Consider the following 21,418-nt stretch of genomic DNA (forward strand, 5'->3'; position numbering starts at 1 on the left):
TATACCAACATAACTAATGTTACTGTGGTGACATAAAATCTGTTAGTCTCTTTTCTGACATGTTTTTTTTAATTGTACTGTGAAATAAACATACAAGAAAGAATATATAGTTTACACACAATTAAGACCATTGATAAAACAAGTAATTATATATCCACCACTCAAATTTATAAATATAGAATATAAGCCCCCCCATCTGGCTCCATGCTCAGTGGGGGAATTTGCTTAAAGATTCTCTCCCTCTGCCCCTCCTCTGATATGTACACGTGTGCACACATCTCTCTCTCTCTCTTACCCTCTCTCTCTCTCAAATAAATAAATAAATCCAAAAGAAAGAGAGAAAGAGAAAGAAAGATTCTGAAACCTGGAACCAGCACACTTAGCTTTGTATATTGTCATTGACACCAACTAGCTGAGTGGCCTCTCAAAGTCTCCATTCCCACATTTGTAAAAATAAAATAACTCCTAACTATCTCCCTGTCTGGGGAGATTAGGTGAAAGAATAGATATAAATGCCTTAGTAAACCATAAAATGCCAAACAAATGTAAGTTATCATTATTATTATTATTTTGGCCTCAAACTACAGCTTTATTATTATCTCTATGACTTATACAGCAAGTGACTTAACTTTTAAAGCCTTTTTTCCTATTTGAAAAATCAGTTTTATGAGGATTAAATGAGATAACACATAGGAAAGCTTAAGCACAGAGTGGATGGTGAGAACTTAACAAGGGTAACTATTATTTCTTATTGTAACTTATTACCCAATCAGGAGAAAAATTGCTTTGAGTCATTCTTCCAATAATTGCAATAGATTATACTGAACTGTCCACATGATCAATGACCTGCACTTGAAAGAGACCTAAATTGGACAGCACCCAAGCTATAGCAAAGGAATAGATCTTTTCTCTCTATAGCACTAACTAGCCATATGGAAACTGACCTTTGCTCTTATTAGTTAACTGGGTGAAGCAGCCAGGACACAAACTATATAAACAAATTTCATGTGCAAAGAATATTGTTGCAAAGCCCAAGGATCAACATCACTATAATTGATGACCATTATACTCATAAAATGTTTGGATAAGAATTAATATTGCTTGCTTATTTCATATAAGGACAATTCAATCATGACCTATTTCTTTCTTATTCAGGATACAAATCTGTACTCTGTCCTTCCTTATTGCCCATTTCTACAACCAAATGGCTGTTTCTACAACCAGCTGTCGTTTTTTCATGTTTTTTGAGAGGTGGACAAAGTGGATAACCGTGGAGAAAAGCCATGTGCTACTTCTCACAGGCTTAATTCACTTTCCCCTACAGCCCTTGAGGTCAGATATCTCCAAGAAGATTATGACCCAAATTCAGATTAGCAATGTGCTAGGGAAAGCAGACAGCTGTCGGGGACAATTCTGCTTGCAAATGATGCTAAACTTTTATGTAATTCCATTAAAAACAAAACCAGAAACAACCCCTAAAGTGATATACAATTAAAAAGTATAAAACTTTGGATGTATTGTGTTATGCAGCAAATAGAATAACAGCAATATACCCAAGTAGATATTGTTTTATTTCTCCATAGATATATAGCATGGTGTGTTCCCAGAAGCCACTGAATCATGGTCACTTCTGATCTTATCTCAACCAGTTGTACAGGTACCGGGAAACAAACACCTGTTTATTTGTTAATGCAACTGAAGGAACTTGATCATTGGGTTTCAATGACTCTAAAGTATACATACGCATTCTATTCCAGACCAAACACCATATTTCCTTTCTTTTTTTTTTTAATTTTTTTATTTATGATAGTCACAGAGAGAGAGAGAGAGAGAGGCAGAGACATAGGCAGAGGGAGAAGCAGGCTCCATGCACCGGGAGCCCGACGTGGGATTCGATCCCGGGTCTCCAGGATCGTGCCCTGGGCCAAAGGCAGGTGCCAAACCGCTGCGCCACCCAGGGATCCCCTTTTTTTTTAAATTTTTATTTTTTATTTATTTATTTTTATTTATGATAGTCACAGAAAGAGAGAGAGGCAGAGACATGGCAGAGGGCCATATTTCCTTTCATATAAGTGTTTGTTACGATAATTTATTTGAAAAAAAATAGTGTGATTCATATATTTGCCTCACTCCTGTTCTCAGGAAACAATAATTTTTTTATGAATATTATCGGCCAGTTTTTAAGAATTGTATATGGGGGAGGGGGCACCTGGGTGGCTCAGCTGATTAAGAATCTGCCTTCAGCTCAGGTCATAATCCCAGAGTCCTGGAATGGGGCCCTGCATCAGGCTCCCAGCTGAACCTGCTTCTTCCTCTCCCTCTCCCTCTCTCTGCCTCTCTGCCTACTTGTGCTCTCTCTCTTTCTGCCAAATAAATAAATACAATCTTAAAAAAATTGTATATGGTGTCAATAAATGACTTAGCATGATTTTGGGGTACAAGACAATCAATTAAATGCACTTATATCACATCATATCCTAATATTGGAAATATATTAGCATACACACTATAAATTAGTTATAGACTCTGACCACTTCAATTTTCTTTCAGAAGAAGGTTTTCTCCATTGCCCAAAGAGAACTTGACTAGACCCTGCTAGGAATGGTACCAGTATCCAAAATGCACTTGATATTCTCTTGGTTATATACTAGTTGCTATTCTGCTACTTCTGGAAGAGTTTTCTAAAATAGCACAAAAAAAATTGATGAAGAAAACATTCAACTCCAGCTCAATGAGTACTTAATGAGCAACTACTGTGCACCAGGTACCACAAAAGGCACTAGAAAAAAAAGAGATACACCCTTCATAGTTTGGTCAAAAGGCAGGCACATAGATAGGCCATTCAAATAAAATATAGTAAATGCTATAATACAGGTGAGCACAGGACCATGGAAGCACAGAGAAGGAGCTAAAATCTTCTTCTGAATTTCTGACTCCCTAATCCAACAGCCTACTGGATATCATTAACTTCTCAACATGTTCAAAACAGAACTCAGAGATTGTCCCATTCAAGTAACTTTGTAGCAGAAGCTGCAGGTGCCCTGTTCATTTTCTCTGGCCTTCAGAGTTGGCTCAGGCTGTACTGAAGAACAACCCTCAACCAATGACTGAGCAGGTGGATACATAACACAGGTAGGATAGCTCAGAGATGGGATATTTCTCAATGGTCCCATTGAATCTCTACACAGTGAGGATGATTATGGTAAAAATGAATCAAGTGGAAGGCCCTGAAAATTCCCATCCTTAGTGGGATTGTAATCTAAAAGCAATGCCTCATCCTTGATGAAACTTCAGAGATTAGCTTACTATCAAAGATCTGACAAAGAGTAGGTGTAATGGGACCTATAGAATCCCCATGTACTATACCTTGTTTGACCTATAGGGAAGTTGGATGGATGCCTGCAGGTGACCGTGCAGTGTGGCAGACTTAGTCAGGGACCTTCAATTGTAGCTGCTATTTAGATGAGTCTCTGGCACCTGATGTGTAGCTATTGATTTGAAAATACTTCTTTTCCCATATCAATTTGTACCAGCCACCAGAAGCTGTTTGCTTTTACCTGATGTTGCCTCAGTACTATATCAACTTTCCTGCTCTCTGCCATAATATGGTCAGCAAAGATTGTGATTATCTTGACAGTCTACATGAAATCATACTGGTCTACTGAATTGACGGCATTATATTGGTTGCACCTGATCAGGATCTGAAGAGGAAGTAGCAGGGGATCCCTGGGTGGCTCAGCGGTTTAGTGCCTACCTTTGGCCCAGGGTGTGATCCTGGAGTCCCGGGATTGAGTCCCACATCGGGCTCCCTGCATGGAGTCTGCTTCTCTCTCTGCTCTGTGTCTCTGCCTCTCTCTCTGTCTCTCTGTCTCTCATGAATAAGTAAATAAAAATCTTTTTAAAAAAATGAAGAGGAAGGGGGATCCCTGGGTGGCTCAGCGGTTTGGCGCCTGACTTTGGCCCAGGGCGCGATCCTGGAGTCCCGGGATCGAGTCCCGCGTCAGGCTCCCGGCATGGAGCCTGCTTCTCCCTCCTCCTGTATCTCTGCCTCTCTTTCTCTCTATGTCTATCATAAATAAATAAATAAATAAATCTTTAAAAAAATGAAGAGGAAGTAGCAGTTATTTTCTATGATTTAGACAGACATAGGTGGGTCAGAGAATTGGAGATAAACCCTACAAAAAGTCAGGGGCTCACTACATATGGGAAGTTCCTGGGAATCAAATGGTACAGAACGTCTCAATATATACTTCAAAGTAGAAGATAACTGCTGCATCTTGCACAGTCTATCTCTAAAGAAGAGGCACAAGGTAGACTTTTTTTGGATTTCAGAGGTAATATATGCCATATTGGAGTGGGCTGGTTAGGTCCTACTTACAAGTAATCTGCAAAGCTTCCAGTTCTGAGGGAGACCAGAGCAACTAACTGCAGGCTGAGGAGAAGAGGCTCTTCTTTGTAAGCCAGCAGACTCAATGATACTTGGACTGTCTGTGGCAGATGGGAGGTGCATGAAGTCTCTGTCAAGCAATAATTGGAGAATCAAGTGTAGAACAAAGGTTTGGAAGCAAATCCATACCACTTCTGCAGATAAAAGTCTTTAGAAACAGCATCTAGTGTGATATTGTCACTGAATGTCTTACATATATTCTTCATTTCCTATTATGAACTAGGTGACCTTCCTAGCCATAAGGTTAGGTATACACTGAAGCAATCATCATCAAATGGAAATAGTATGGAAGAGATTGAGCCCAAGCAGATCCAGAGAGCACAATTAAGTTGCCCAAGCAGTTGGCTTCTATTCCTTCAATATCAACTTCTGGCTCTTCCTCAATCCATATCTATAGCCACATAGGGGAGTTTCTTATCACCAGTTGAATGAGGAGGAAGAAGCTCAGTCCTGATTTACAGATAGCAAGACAATATAATGGGACAAACTGGAATAGATAATTGCAGCATTATATTCTACTCAGGGGTAAAGGAAAATGCACTCCAAAGGTGGAACTTCGAATAATACATTTGGTTGTCCACTTTTTCTGAACAGAGAGATGGCCAGAAGTATGGATTTAGCTTGGTTCATGGGTGATTGATAACAGTTTGGCTAGAAAAAAAAAAAAAAAACAGTTTGGCTAGATGTTTAGGGTGTTGGTTAAAAAAAAATTGGAATAATGACAAGAAGGGGTCTGTGGAAAAGATGTGTGAATGGATCTCTCCTAATAGGCCCAGAGTATGAAGTTATTTGTGGATACCCTCCAAAGAGTATCCATCACAGAAGAGGCTTTCAGTAATCAAGTAGGTAGGAAAAAATAACAGTCTGTATATATCCATCAGCTTCTTTCACCAGCCATTGCAGGGCTTGCTCACTGGGCCCAAGTAGAACATGGTCACAGAGGTAAGAATGGAGGCTATTTGTGGACTTAACAACATGGACTGATCTAACCACTGTTAATGATGAATGTGTAATTGGCCAATATAAGGGATGAACACTGAGCGCCCAATACAGCACCATTCCCCAGGAGACCAGCCAGCTACCAGATGCAGACTAATTACAGTGGTTCCCTACATTATGGAAGAGGCAGAGATTTGTTCCCACTAAAATAGACATGTATTTTGGATATAGATTTGCCTTCCCTGGTTGTAATGCTTTTGCAAGTATTACCATTTGTGGACTTTCTGAATGTTTTATTGGCCATCATGGCATTCTGTACAATGTTGCTCTTGGTCAAAGAATTAATTTCACAACCAAAGAAGTCCAGCAATGGGTCTGCCCATGGAATTCACTGGTCTTACCACACAACTACCACTCAGAAGCAATTAGCTTCCAGGAATGATGGAATAGCCTCCTGCATTCACGATGTCTACTAAGGGATGGGGCTCTAGCATACAAGATAAAAAATACCTTAAATCAGCAACTAGTACATAGTGCTGTCCTTCCCATAACCAAAATACGTAGGTTCAGGAATCAAGGAGGAAGTGAAAATGCACCCCCTCAATATTACAATTAAAGACCACTCCCAGAAGTTCTGCTACCCCTCTTTGTAATTTTCAGTTCTGTTGCTTTGGAGATCTTGGTTGCAAAGGGCAGAATATTTTTGCCAGAAGATACAACAATGATTCCAGTGAATTAGAAGTTGAGATCGACATCTGACTCTTTGGGACTCTTTTTACTACTGGCTGAGAGTATACTTTAGACTATTGGAATGATACATTCTGAGTACTGAGGTACAACTGAATTGCTGGTTGCACAATGGACATGGGGAGGTGGGTACTGTGTCTAGAGCCCAGGGAGTTCTTTGAGGAGCCTCTCACTGCTTCAAATTAATGGAAAATGTCAGCCATAAAACAAAGTCAGGACAACTGAATATTCCGATGCTTCAGGACTAGAAGTTTAGATTATACTATCAAGCAAAGAAGTCACATCAGCTGAGGTCCTACCTGAGGACAAATGAGAAATAGAAAGGAAGAGAGAAATTATTTAAAAACCAACTATGGTCCTGTGACCAGTTTTAGAAATAAAGACTGTGGCAGCTTTGTACATTTTCTGCCTTGCTTATTACGAATGTGTGCATATGTGTATATACAGAGAGAGAGAAAAAAATCAGTTTCATTCTCTGTCCTTCTTTCCCTTACTATTTTACACAAGTCTTGCTGGAGGTTAACTCTACAAGTTAGTCTTCGGTAGAAGAACATTCAGGTGAGACTTTTACTGAATTTGAGGAAAACTTGACATGTTCCAGGCATAGGTGGTTGACCAACTCCCAGAAACTGATTCAATGATTATTAGTACTGTGTGTCTCCTCAATTTGACAAGAAGGGAAAAGTGTCTTCATTCATACAAAGAACAGTTGAGTCTTGCTAAGTGGAAATCCTTCTTTTCGCTGTCAGATGGAGTAACAAGGTAAGTATGGATGCTGTGAGCCAAGGATAAACTGTGTCAGTCAGCAAGCTATTCTATCTCAGCTGCAAATGTACCCATCCATACTCTTGTTTCATGATGCTGGTACGGGAACTCCCACATTTCTGCTTTGCCGGCTGGCTTCCTATTAGACTCAGCCAATAAGGTATTCTAGGACACGGCAAAGCTGGAGGAGGATGAGGGGACTTGCTACATGATTTCTTTCTGCCTGCTTTCTGTGCCTGGGAACATTGCCCTAGCATCATTTCTTCACCTTAGCAGCACCATTTCTTTTCCTCCTAGATCAGCAGCTTAACTCCATTTGCAATTTTTCCTATTCTTGTAGCAACATCCTCATTTTGCTCCACTTAGAGACAATAGCAGTCAGCGGGCATCTCTTCCTCAGAGATCTGGCTTCCAGCCCAAAGGACTCCTCTTCTAAACTTGAGAGCTACCAGCACCCACTGAGCAATACCTCAGGGTCTGATATCTGAATTTCAGCATCATGGGGCCCCACCTAATCTTCTAAGTTTTAATAATTCTAACGTCTCTATTCCATCATCTTTGGAGTGGTAGCTGCTCCCAGCAATAGTCGCTTCCCTTATAATTTAGTGTTTTCCTTCTGTCTTTTTGGTTCCCTAGTTAACAATTGTGTACCTGGTTAATGATTCCTTGTGTTAAATTTTGGTGTGGTTTTTATCTTCTGACTGGATGCTGACTCATACAGACACCTTCCCAGGATTCCCTCACCTCCTCCCATCCCCTACTCTAGGCCGGAAATTTCCCTCATTGTACTACCATTAACAACTCCTGGCACAACAATTGTCATATAATTTTGTGGATATCTGTTTTCTTATATCCTTGCTAAATGGGGAACTCTATATTTCAAATTATTCATCTTGGCATCTCCATTTCTCAAGACAATGCCTAGTAAATAGGGATATTCTATGAATATTTATTAAATGAGTAAAAGAATAAAGTAGAACGTTTCCCCATAGGAAGATGACAAAGGAGAGAGAGAGTAACCACCAGACCAGTAGCTCACTAAGATTTTGATCTCAGGATTCATTTGGAGAGTAATATACTAGTAAATGTTGAATAAATGGTGTTTAAAAAAAAAAAAAAGAAAGAAATGCTATTTTGTAGCATTTGCTGATATTTGTTTTATAAGCACTTCCTCCATGGCCAATTTCAAGCTATCAACATGATGTCATTGAACACAGAGCTGGAAGGAGATCCACACAACTGGTTCTCATGAACCAGTGCCAGCCAGCTCCAACACACTTTTAAATGTAATGAGGACCTTAAAGAACTTTGGTTCATGTAAATTATATCTACAAAAATTTATTGTGTTTAGAAATTAGAACTGAGAAATTCTTAAAATTCTTATTTCTTAGCTCTATTAAAAATAACAATAATCCCACTACTTGTTAACATAAATAACATTTTTATGAAATATAACTATACTTTTCAAAGCAAAAAACAATTAGAAGGTGATCAAATTGTTTTGCATTTTGGCAAATCTCTTAATGTAAGAATTATGAGACGATAACTGGATTCTCACATCTCCTTCAACACTCATTCTGTTGTGATTATGTTTTTTTAAATATATGAAGAAAATATAGTACCACACATATGTTATTTGAAAAAGGAGGAAGAGTGTATATTGTAATAGCCATTTCAGATAACTGAGGTCATTATTCTTTGATAATATACTAAGACTCAAAAAGTGGTAGTTTCTTTGAGGTTAGTTATAATGCAGAATCTGAAACCACACAACAAATTTTTAAACTCTATTACAAGAATATCCATTGGTCTATCTTGCATGTTGAGTGAATCTTTTACCCAGCATAATTTTGTAAAATAAAACATTGGTTATTTGAAAAGTATTGCTTCCCTGAGTTATGCTGATCTTCCAAATGTTGCCATATTTCATTATATAATGTCAAAAATTATTTTCACTAATCTCATTAGTAAAGTTTTTACATTACTGGGAAACTATCAAGCTCACTGTGGTAGAGACAAGTTTCCCAAAATTCTAATTTTCAGTCCTGTTTTTCTCATTGGCAAAAATCACCATCGGTTGTTTTTCTGTAAGGGACAGCTTCACTTCCTGCATTTTTTAAATAAAATGTCTGCCAATGCCCAAGTCTAAATAACCATCGTTTTCTGTCAGCCATTTTTTTCAAGAGCAACTAGTTCAGATTGCACCTCAAATAGTTGCACAAGTGCTTTTACTCAAGGCAACTATTGTACTCTTCTCTGTACAGAAATGCTTTATGCATATTTCCCATTTTTTACATAGCATATTAAAGAATACATAGCCAAGTGCCAAGATTAAATACAATTTATTTTACTATTCCATCAAGGACATTCTTAAGGAAGACTCGCTCACTTGCTTGCTTGCTTGTTTTGCTTTCTTTCTTTCTCTCTTTCTTTGTTTCTTTCTTTCTTTCTTTGGTTTTTTACTTTGAGTGCATGGCAGTGAGAAAATACAATGACTCCTAGTACAATTTGGTGCCACTGCCTTTGGTGAGATGCTAGCAGTTTTAACCACCATTGCTTGATATCATTAGTGTTAATGCTGACACAGAGAAACAGTATTATAAGATTGTACCATCTTAATATTATGATAAAAAATAATTTAGACCTTACGGACTCCAGAGAGGATCTCCCCAGAGATTGATCACATTGACCACACTTTGAGAAGTATTGCACAAGACAACTGAAAAAAACATTTACCCACAATTCATCCTCTGGGAAGTTTGCATATTATAAAGACCATACAAATGTGAAAGATTGAGCATTTCTGGAAAGATGTTTCCCCAGTCATTATACAAGAAGGAGAGAAAAAGAGAAAAGAAAAGAATGATCTTATTGAGAGCTATATGAAACAAATGAATCATGTCCACAGTCTCTTCTGAGAGAGAATATCTCTAGGCTGTCGTGATGTACCATAAGACCATACAGCTCTTTCATAACATCTGGCATCCCGACTATTACCTTGCTATAACTTCGGACTGAGGGCACCAAATATAGAGTCTCATAGCAACCAGAATGTTTAAGGACACTAATGCAGGGCACCTGGGTGGCCCAGTGGTTGAACATCTGCCTTTGGCTCAGGTTGTGATCTCAGGGGCCAGGGATCAAGTCCTGCATTAGGCTGCTTCTCCCTCTGCCTATATTTCTGCCTCTCTCTCTCAGTGGTCTCATGAATAAATAAATACAATTTTTAAAGATTTTAAAATCTTCACATTCACATTCACAGAGGGAAAGAGAGACACAGGCAGAGGGAGAAGCAGGCTCTGCACAGGGAGGCTGAGGTGGGACTCGATCCCGGGTCTCCAGGATCACACCCTGGGCTAACGGCGGTGCTAAACCGCTGAGCCACCCAGGCTGCCCAAATGAAATCTTAAAAAAAAAAAAAATAAAGACATTAGCTCTCTGCCCAGCGCTGCCCTTCCTGTGTCAGGTCCTACCCCTAAGGCTGGCTCCCTTCGCCAGTGTCCATCACTCTGTGCGGAAGCGCTGCCAGCACATCGGACAAACTGCCCTACAAAGTCGCTGACATCAGCCTGGCCTCCTGGGGACGCGAGGCCTGGACATCGCGGAGAATGAGATGCTGGGCCTGATGCGCATGAGGGAGATGTACTCGGCCTCCAAACCACTGAAGGGTGCCCGCATCGCGCTGCCTACACATGACCGTGGAGACAGCTGTCCTCGTTGAGACCCTCATAGCCCTGGGTGCTGAGGTGCAGTGGTCCAGGGGCAACATCTTCTCCACCCAGAACCATGCAGCTGCTGCCATTGCCAAGGCTGGCATTCCAGTGTACGCCTGGAAGGGTGAAACGGATGAGGAGTACCTGTGGTGCATTTAGCAGACACTACTTCAAGGACAGGACCCTCAACACGATTCTGGATGACGGAGGTGACCTTTACCAATCTCATCCACACCAAGTACCCACAGTTCCTATCAGGCATCCAAGGCATTTCTGAAGAGACCACAACAGGGGTTCATAATCTATACAAGATGATGGCCAATGGGGAGCTGAAGGTGCCTGCCATCAATGTGAACGACTCTGTCACCAAAAGCAAGTTTGACAACCTGTATGGCTGCCGGGAGTCTCTTATAGATGGCATCAAGTGGGCTACGGATGTGATGATTGCAGGCAAGGTGGCAGTGGTAGCAGGCTATGGCGATGTGGACAAAGGTTGTGCCCAGGCCCTGCGGGGTTTTGGGGCCCACATCATCATCACGGAGATCGACCCCATCAATGCACTGCAGGCTGCCATGGAGGGCTATGAGGTGACCACTATGGATGAGGCCTGTCAGGATGGCAATATATTTGTCACCACCACAGGCTATGTTGACATCATCCTTGGCCAGCACTTTGAACAGATGAAAAATGATGCCATCGTGTGTAACATCAGACACTTTGACGTGGAGATTGAGGTCAAATGGCTGAGCGAAAATGCCATAGAGAAAGTGAATATCAAGCCCCAGGTGGACCGCTACCAGCTGAAAAATGGGTGCCGTATCATCCTGTTGGCTGAGGGCCGGCTGGTCAACCTGGGCTGTGCCATGGGCCATCCCAGCTTTGTGATGAGCCACTCATTCACCAATCAAGTGCTGGCACAGATAGAATTGTGGACCCACCCAGACAAGTACTCTGTTGGGGTTCACTTCCTGCCCAAAAAGGTGGATGAAGCAGTGGCTGAAGCTCACCTGGGTAAGCTGAATGTGAAGCTGACCAAGCTGACTGAGGAGCAAGCCCAGTACCTGGGCTTGTCCCGTGATGGCCCCTTCAAGCCCGATCATTACCGCTATTGTTTGCCTTATAACCAGGCCTTTTGTTTGCCTTATAAGAACCAGGCCTATTGTTTGCCTTATAACTGCTGGCCTTGGGATCCCTGGGTGGCGCAGCGGTTTGGCACCTGTCTTTGGCCCAGGGCGCGATCCTGGAGACCTGGGATCGAATCCCACATCAGGCTCCCGGTGCATGGAGCCTGCTTCTCCCTCTGCCTGTGTCTCTGCCTCTCTCTCTCTCTCTCTCTCTCTGTGTGTGACTATCATAAATAAATAAAAATTAAAAAAAAAAAGTAACTGCTGGCCTTGCTGGGGTCCCACCTCTCTTCCCCAAGAACAAATGGCACCAACTTTGAGACAGGTTTGTTAATGTCCCCCACTAACTTCCCAGGGCTGGTCACTCAGTCTTTGGCCTTTGCTGCATCCCTCATACTGTTCTAGATGTGGCAGAGGGAATTGAGAAGCCCCTTCTCAAGCCCTGGTCATAATAGAAGTACATAGGAGAAACCCACAAGGAACCCTGAGCTCAGGGGTTTTGGAACTGCTCAGTCAGTCCTTACTTAGTTTGGAAGTCAGCAGTGGTGGTCACAAAGCCCATACACTTTACCATCTAGGCCTTCACTTGGCCTATGAACTTTCTACCCATGTTCTTAGTTACTGGTTCACTGGTCCCTCAGCCCATGACAGATGAGAATGAATTATATCAAAAAGAAGGGAGGAACTTCTGAGAGTTTGAATGCCCCAGATAGCCTGGCTTAGTGCTGGGCATTCTCTTGAAGAGGTTTCACAGAACAATGAGATTAGTACTTTCAGTTTTTATTTTACAGAGGTTAGAATAGACTGTTAAGGGGCAGCCAGAAAGGACAAGAGAAGTGACAGCCAGAGGTTGAGAAGGGCCAGAGAATCATAAAAGCAGACATAGATCTGGCCACCTCTTTGTAACATGATGGTTCTTATCACAACCCTGAATCAAAAAGATTAGTTTGGTTTATAATGTTTAATTGTTTATAATGTTCAAAGAGAGTGGAAAGGAGGGTAAATAAAAATTTTGGTGCCTAAAAAAGTAATAAAAATAAATAAATAAAGACATTAATGCAAAGGCTCTTCTGAAGCAGAGATTAACTAGAGATATTAGACTTCTTCTCTCCAAAATGTCAAAGTAGAAATTTTAAAAAAATAATCACAAAAAATAGACACATATACCAATAGAACAGAATAGAAAACCCAGAAATAAACCCACAACTATGTGGTTGATTAATCTTTGCCAAGCAGGAAAGAATACCCAATGGGGAAAAGAATATCTCTTCAACAAATTGGGAAAACTGGACAGCAACATACAAATGAATGACACTGGACCACTTTCTTACACCATACACAAAAATAAATTTAAAATGCACGAAAGATCTAAATATGAGACCCAAAAGCATAAAAATCCTAGAAGGGAACACAGACAGTAACTTCTTTGGCATCAGCCATAGCAACTTCTTTCTAGAGCTGTCTCCTGAAATAAGGAAACAAAAGCAAAAAGAAACTATTGAGGCTACATCAAAATAAAAAGCTTCTGCACAATGAAGGAAGCAATCAACAAAACTAAAAGGCAGGGAGGGGATCCCTGGGTGGCTCAGCGGTTTAGCGCCTCCCTTCAGCCCAGGGTGTGATCCTGGAGTCCCGGGATCGAGTCCCATGTAGGGCTCCCTGCATGGAGCCTGCTTCTCCCTCTGCCTGTGTCTTTGCCTCTCTCTCTCTCTCTCATGAATAAATAAATCAAATCTAAAAAAAAAAAAAAAAAACTAAAAGGTAACCGATGGAATAGGAGAAGATATTTACAAAATGACATATCTGATAAAGGTTAACATCCAAAATATATAAAGAACTTACAAAACTCAATACTGCAAAAATGCATAATCCAATTAAAAAATGGGCAGAAGACATAAATAGATATTTTTCCAAAGAAGACATATAGATGGCCAACAGATACATGAAAAGATGCTCAACATCACTCAATATCAGGGAAATACATATCAAAACTACAATGAGATATTGCTTTTCAGAATGGCTAAAATCAACAGCACAAACAATAGGTGTTAGTGAGGATTTAGAGAAAAAAGAAACTCTTGCACTGTTAGTGAGAATACAAATTAGTGGTGCCACTTTGGAAAGCAGTGTGGAGGTTCCTCAAAAAGTTAAAAATAGAACTACCCTACAATCCAGCCATTGCACTACTAGCTATTTACCCAAAGAATACAAAAATACTAAAAAAATAAATAATAAAGAAAGAAAGAAAACAAAAATACTAATTCAAAGGAATATATGCACCCCGATGTTTATAGCAGCAATATGGAAACAATAGGCAAATAATGGAAACAGCTCAAGTGCCCATTGACTGATGAATGGATAAGGAAGCTGTGGTATATTTATATATGCAATGGAATATTACTCGGCCATAAAAAAGAATGAAATCTTGCCATTTGTAATGACATGGATGCACCTGGAGAGTATTATGTTAAGTGAAATGAGTTAAAGACAAGTACCATATGATTTCCTGCATATGTAGAATTTAAGAAACAAAACAGGGATGCCTGGAGCTCAGTGGTTGAGCATCAGCCTTGGGCTCAGGGTGTGATCCCAGCATCCTGGGATTGAGTTCCACGTCGGGCTCCCCATGAGGAGCCTGCTTCTCCCTCTGTCTATGTCTCTGCCTCTCTGTGTCTCTCATGAATAAATAAATTAAATATTTTAAAAAAAGAAAAGAAAGGAGCAAAAGGAAAAAAGAGAGGAAGGCAAACCAAGAAACAGATTCTTAACTATGGAAAACAAACTGATAGTTACTAGGAAGGAGGTGGGTAGAGGATGGGCGGGTAAGGAGGTGATGCAGATTAAGAAATGAACTTGTGATGAGCACTGGGTATTGTATGGAAGTGATGAATCACTATCTTGTACACCTGAAACTAAGGTAACACTGTATGTTAACTGGAATTTAAATAGAAACTTAAAAGAAGAAAAATATAACTAGAGAAAAAAAAGAATCAGTAAGTACAGATGATATAGAAGCTGAGAAGGGAAAAATATACTCAGATCAGAAATGGAATAGTCAGGGAGCACCTGGGTTCAGTTGGTTAAGTATCTGCCTTTGACTCAGGTCTTGATCTCAGGGTCCTGGGATCAAGCCCTGCATCAGGCTCCCTGCTTTTTGGGGAGCGTGCTTCTCCTTCTCCTCTCCCTCTGCCCCCCGCCCCCACCCACACTGGTACTCTCTCTCAAATAAATATATAAAATCTTTTTTTAAATGGGGTGTCAGGGTGTAATATGTTACAAGCATATAAAAGCTATAATAAGCTGAAGCTACAAGAAAAGAGACAAAAGGGGAGGAAAAGGGATGAGGTAGAGAAACGGGGCTGAAGAGAGGGTGAGTGGACAGAAGCCATAAAAGACAAGAACCAGGTCTCCATGATGGTAGAGGGCAACAAACTCCTGCTATTGAAAGGCTAACTAGAAAATCCATTTCTAAGAGTTGCTGTGCCAGGCCTCAGTTCTTAGCTGAAATTCCTTTTGTCCAACCTACTGTTGGGTTTTGTTTTGTTGGTTTATTTTTTTTAATACCTTGAGTGTTCCCTGTAACTGTTGGAGCCCAATTAACTTCTAACTCCTGGGGAAGGCATCATGCTAGGTGTTTTCCCATCATTATCTCAATTTAAGTCCTATTTCTCTGTTTAAACGTATATAACAGCAATACTCCCACACATCAGGTGCAATGGGAACAAATAAAGTTGACATGATTTTCATTTCCACAAGCCATGAAATACATAAAATACAGAGGCTATAAAGCCAGAGGGAACTGTGTAGTTGGAGAATTTGTTGCTTTTTCCTCCTAGTTCAAAAAAAGAAAAACAATTGATTGGCTTACCACTAGGGTAATAAGACAAGAGGGTAAATAACTAGTTGGGATTCTTTGTTACCGAAAACAAAAACAAAAACAACAAATCCAGTTGAATTAAATTAAGCAAATAGGAAGAATTTGTTATAAACTGCAGGAGTATCTCACGTAAGCTTAGAGAAATGCTCCGCCTCAGAAAGAGCCACACCTGGATTTCTTCTGCATCCCCATCCTATTTCTCTATGTGTAAACACTGCAGTCTCTGTCCAGGCACCCTACCTTCCTATCTCCCCATCTCTCTGGCAGAGTAAGGCTAGCCACAACTCCTGAGTTGGCAGATCACAGTCTACTTCCCAGGGAAATTGAATCCATTTCCTCCTTCCTTGCCTTCTTCATTCCTTCTACTCTTCATCCGCCTCAATTCTAAATTTAGAGAAAAAGTACTCTGATTGGTTAGCTAGGGTCAAATATTCATCACTGGTTCAATGAACTGCAACTGACTGGCAGAGTCAAGGAACCACCTTCCACAAAATGATTAGATAGTGGAATAACATGGGGTTGGGGACTGTTTGGTTTTATCACCATGGACCACCACATGTGGCAACTAGGTGAGACGTGATGCTTGTTATGAGTTGGCTGATTCCAGCCGATGTCCACTACAAATGATGAACTATACATCACCACCACATAAGCAAAACAACTCTTAAGTGATTCCAAATTGATGAGGCCCCATCACATGGATTTGGAAAAGGCCATTCCAGATCTTCCACCCTCAAAAAACAAACTATAACAACAAAAACCCACTTTCTGACACCCAGCAATAATGTCAAAATATGATTTGAGAACTGTCCCTTTGCAGAACCCCCTACCCAACTCATTTGCTTATGCTTCACTAGACCTGGGCTGACCATCCCCCATGCAATATGCCACATTCCAGACCTGTTCTTTTAATTCCTTTCACCCAAGTATTACCTATCTGTTCCATATTGCAGCCTTTTGCTCCATATAACAGCTGGAAAAGTAACCAGTGTCAGATTTTAATGGTCTGTACTGTTAAGCATTCTAAATAGGATGAATGCTTATTAGATATATGTAATTTCTCATTTTAGAGAAGTGGTTCTGACAGTAGCAACAACCTGGGCCAATTTTAAAAAAAAAGGAAACATTAAGAAAGGAAGCCCATCAATGTGCTACTTATAATGCAACCCCTTTTTCCTAAAATGTGGATCTTGACCTTTCCTTCTGTTTGCATTCCAAACAGTAGTCTTGTTTTCTAGACCTACTTTGTAATTGTTGTGTCTGTGTTTGCACATCTTAGCCATCACACTGTGTTCTCTACAGGATAAATAATATTATAAACCAGAGGCACTGCATGCAAAGTCCCAAGGAATCTGTGTCTGTGTAATACCTTCTAACATCATAAGGAATGAACAAATTCAGTTTTTAATGAGCCCTAAGAGAGTTTTCAAAGATAGGAGTTTTCCAAAATTTGCAGTTTGTCCTCTTAAAATGCAAATATACAAAGGTCCAGTAAGAACTGGTTTTTTAAAAAGAGACATTGGTGTTTACATGCATTTTAATAAGTATTATCCATACTTTCAGCATCCTTCTCACTTAAGGGGCTATAAATCATCTTAGAAACTGATCTACTTAATCTAAAATTCTGTCTGTAACTTTAATACAGTAACCAATGAAAGGAGATTATACATTACTCTGTCAGAGCTTCCAGCTCATTCTGTCAACTATAAAATCTATTTGCAGATCGTAGACTTCAATTCTATTTATTTCTAGCACAAAAAGACAGTATGTCTTATTGGTTGGACCATGGACTCATAATCAGGCTTCCTAGACTTAAACCCTTCAGTCAATAGTTGGGAGGCTTAGGGAAAGTTACTTAAACTTTCTGTGCCTCAGTTTCCTCACCTGAAAAATGGGAATAATAACACTATCCACTCATGATTATTGTAAAGATTAATTAACATTATGAAGCTCTTAGAATAGCATTGGCCATACTAAGGGTTACTATTGCACTAACTGTATAACCTCCACTGACTCGGTTACTGCTGATGAAGACTCCTTGACCTAATTTTAACCAGCTTTCTATAAGTTCTCTGCTGGGCCAGACCTTGGTTTCCCTCTTTGTCCTTGTAGAAGAATCCAGTTTGAACAAGAATTCTGCTAAATCTCATACCGATACCTTATTTCCTGGGCCTGGCTGTAGCAAGAATTCTATTGAACCTGCTAGCAAGACTCCTACTTAACCCATAATTTGCCACCTACTGACTCCTTCACCTTCCTTGGCTTGTCCTTAATGGAGTCAGAGTTGAGTCAGATCTATCTCCTCTACTACAGACCTCCACTGAGGTCACTCCCACTTAGGTAAAATCTACCTTCCTGTCTCTAACAAGTGTCAGGAAGAGTTTTTTTCCTTAACAGCATCCTGTTTTTGTCTTTAAATAATCAATCATCTTTGTGCAATGTGGGAGAAGAGACACATTTCCAAAATGCCTCTAATTTCATTTGTCTCTGATAATTTAACCCAACTTGTTAACATTTAGGATTTAGTAGTGCAATGGTTATACCTTAACTACATAGAAACTTGAAAAGGAGTGTGTGATTGCTTATAGGGACCAGCCTGTGAGAGTTAGGAGAATGGACAGAAGGAATTACCTACACCAGAAAAAACTGGCAAAATAAAAATAATTTTAATTTTAATAAAGTTTCCATTGATACTGTTCTTTATTATGGTCACAAACTCACTTGTTTGAGATGCATGAATAAGGAATACAATAGCTAAATTCCTCAATACCTTGTTAGAAGTTTTCTAAAGATGATTGCCTCAGTAGGAAGGCTACCAGTTTCCCCCTAGAGAGGCTCTATTCTATTATTCTGTAAGGAGCATGGAAAAATATTTCTTGACTGAATGGCTTTTAATGACCACACAATTGTGGGAAAGTGCTAAAACACATATCATTCAGGTAGATACATACATATTTACTGTTCTGTTAGATCACTCCCCAAGGAATATCTCGAAGTGCCAAAAAATATTAAAAGGTCACATTGAAAAACTAGACTGTTTAGTCTTTAGAAGAAAAATAGAGGGGATATGAGGCAGCATGTTAAATTTTGGGGTCTCTATTAAAACTTTTACAGACCTACATAATGTCACTAATCCTACCCTAGACAATGCATCTAGGAAACTATTCAGTACCTAAAACACCTTGGGTTTTGTAGATGCACACCCTGAGAAGGGGTTCTGATATGTATAGTTTATTGAGTGGATACTCTTTAGGAAAAACCTGAATGTAAGGAGGGGAAGAAGCAGCATAGAAAAGACCTGAATAAGACTGTGGTGCCAGGTTAAATCTAGGAAAAGTATGAAAGAGTGAAAATGAGTCAGTCTTTGATTACCCTTGGAGAAGGGAGGGTATAACTTCTCAGGAGTCTCCAGTAAAATAGTCCTACTTAGCACAGGTCAAGTCTCTGGAGAAAGTCACAGCTATAAGCTGTTGGCCAAGGCACTCACAGTTGAAGGATGGCTGCCCCAGCCTATAAAAAGGGGAACTGGGGGCATCTAGGTGGCTCCATGGTTGAGTGTCTGCCTTTGGCTCAGGTCATGATCCCAGGGCCCTGGGATCGAGTCCCACATCAGTCTCCCCACAGGGAGCCTGCTTCTCCCTCTGCCTATGTCTCTGCCTCTCCCTCTCTCTCTGTGTCTCTCATGAATAAATAAATAAAATCTTAAAAAAAAAGGGGGGGGGATCTGGGCTGGGAACATCTACCTCACTGTTCTTCTTTTTTTTTTTAAATTTTTTATTTATTTATGATAGTCACACACACACACACACACACACACACAGAGAGACAGAGACATAGGCAGAGGGAGAAGCAGGCTCCATGCACCAGCAGCCTGACGTGGGATTCGATCCCGGGTCTCCAGGATCGCGCCCTGGGCCAAAGGCAGGCGCCAAACCACTGCACCACCCAGGGATCCCTACCTCACTGTTCTTCAGTGACGGTTTGTAGCACATGACAGTAAGGGGCTTCATTTTGTGCCTGCTTTGTATCCCTGGTACTTATCACAGTGCTTAACTATGGAAGGTTTTTAATAAATTGTTTCATTGATTTAAATTATATAGTGAGAGTAGCCTATCGAATTTATAAAGCAATGTCTTAAAAAAGTCATTTAAATTCAGATTTTATTTTGCACACTTGCTAAGTAACATTGTGGTGTTTCCTTCATGTCCTTGTTACCACCCCAGCTGCTGACATTTCACATTGTTCTCTACATATCAGTAAGAGAGGAAGGAAATGTGGTCTTGTGGTTGGAAGAGTAACTTGAGAACCCAGAGATTCTAGCATTGCCTCTCTTTTATTGGATGTCTTAGTGAAGTTGATGAACCTCTCAAAACCTCCAGTTTTGGGAAGGGAGAGTAATAAATCCTTAAAATGATCTGTTTTACTTCAGATTAACTACATCTTTCGAATGTCCCTTTTTTGTTAACCCTTTTTATGTTATACACCATGAATGAGAACTATTTTAAACACCTTTCTACAGAAGAGAGGAGTCTAGAAGCTCTAATGTTTAGAAAACACATCCCTGGAAACTTAAAATATCTTATGTGTTCTCTGTTGTGGATAGAGAAGAGCTAAGATGAGCTTGTCTTTGCTTATCCACCTTAATGCACATGGACAAACTGGCTTCATTCTGTATGTATATATGTAGAGGGCAGGCAGAGAGATCGGAGTCGTGAATCTGATGAGGTTACTGCCAAGGAGGCATTGTTCCCTCACTAGCAAGAGCACCGGGCCTCTTAGACTATGCTTTGGGTTTTGTCCATCCTCTTTCTTAGACCTATAGAAACTGTCTGGTGATCACTTTCTCCCTTTCTATAATCATCTGACTATGCATGCCTACAGAGTGGGGGGGCCAGATCACATTCAAGAAAGTCCTAATTTTTTGAGGGAATGGAAATAGGTTGGGCAAAATATTGTACAGAAATTATGTAACTGAAGGCCTTAAATCAGAGAAAATTAGGGAATAAAGGCCAATCAGAAAAGTACAAAATCTTATTGCATAAGATATATAAACCCAAATGCTAATGGAATAGCCTAATTAAAATGTTTGCTCATAAATTACACAATTATGAATTAATAAAGGCTTCTATAACCACAAATTATGCCAAATATTTAACTCAAAAATCATCATCTGGCTTCACCAGGGCTGAGGACTTGCGGGTAGAAACACGGAAGGCTTTGGAAACTGATTTAGAGAGAGAATTTCTGAAGTTGACTCTGCATATTGTGTGTGTTTTTACTGCAAGTGTAAATAACTGCATTGTGAAGTCAGAGGGAAAGCTAGGTTTGTGGAGTTAGGGGTAAATAGAAATAGGGTACTTTGCAAGCAAGAAAACAAAGTTCTTACATCTCTAAGCATTTCAAAAAGTTTCCTATACGGTTGTCTATTGTCCTCTCACAGACCAAGTAGAAATCAGATTTTCCTCTCTGGAAATTGATGCTCATGGGAGAAAACTGAACAATTCCGTCATTACACAGTGGTAGGGTCAGATGGAGAAATCTACTACCCCATTATCATACCATGATAGGGCTAGATGGCAAATGAGTTTGGGGCAAGGAAAATTGGTTTCTACTGGTTTCTCTCTTCTCAAACATGAGAATCTGATCCACGGAAAGATTTAGTTCCTCACATATATCACACCCAGTGTCCAAACCCTCTCCTTCTTTAGCCTCTAACCTGCCTCAGATAGTTTCCTCTTAAGGATAGTCCTCGGGAATGGGTATAGAGATTGCTACAAACAAGTTGAGGACATTTGGGGTCATCACT

General features: G+C 40.2%; 1 pseudogene; it reads left to right on the forward strand.

The window, feature by feature from the left end:
• Positions 1-1,620: 1,620 nt before the first annotated feature.
• LOC478441 lies at positions 1,621-21,135 on the forward strand (annotated as a pseudogene).
• Positions 21,136-21,418: the final 283 nt, after the last annotated feature.

The sequence above is a fragment of the Canis lupus genome, chromosome 32 (genome assembly GCF_011100685.1).
Source record: "Canis lupus familiaris isolate Mischka breed German Shepherd chromosome 32, alternate assembly UU_Cfam_GSD_1.0, whole genome shotgun sequence".
Classification (NCBI taxonomy): Eukaryota; Metazoa; Chordata; class Mammalia; order Carnivora; family Canidae; genus Canis; species Canis lupus.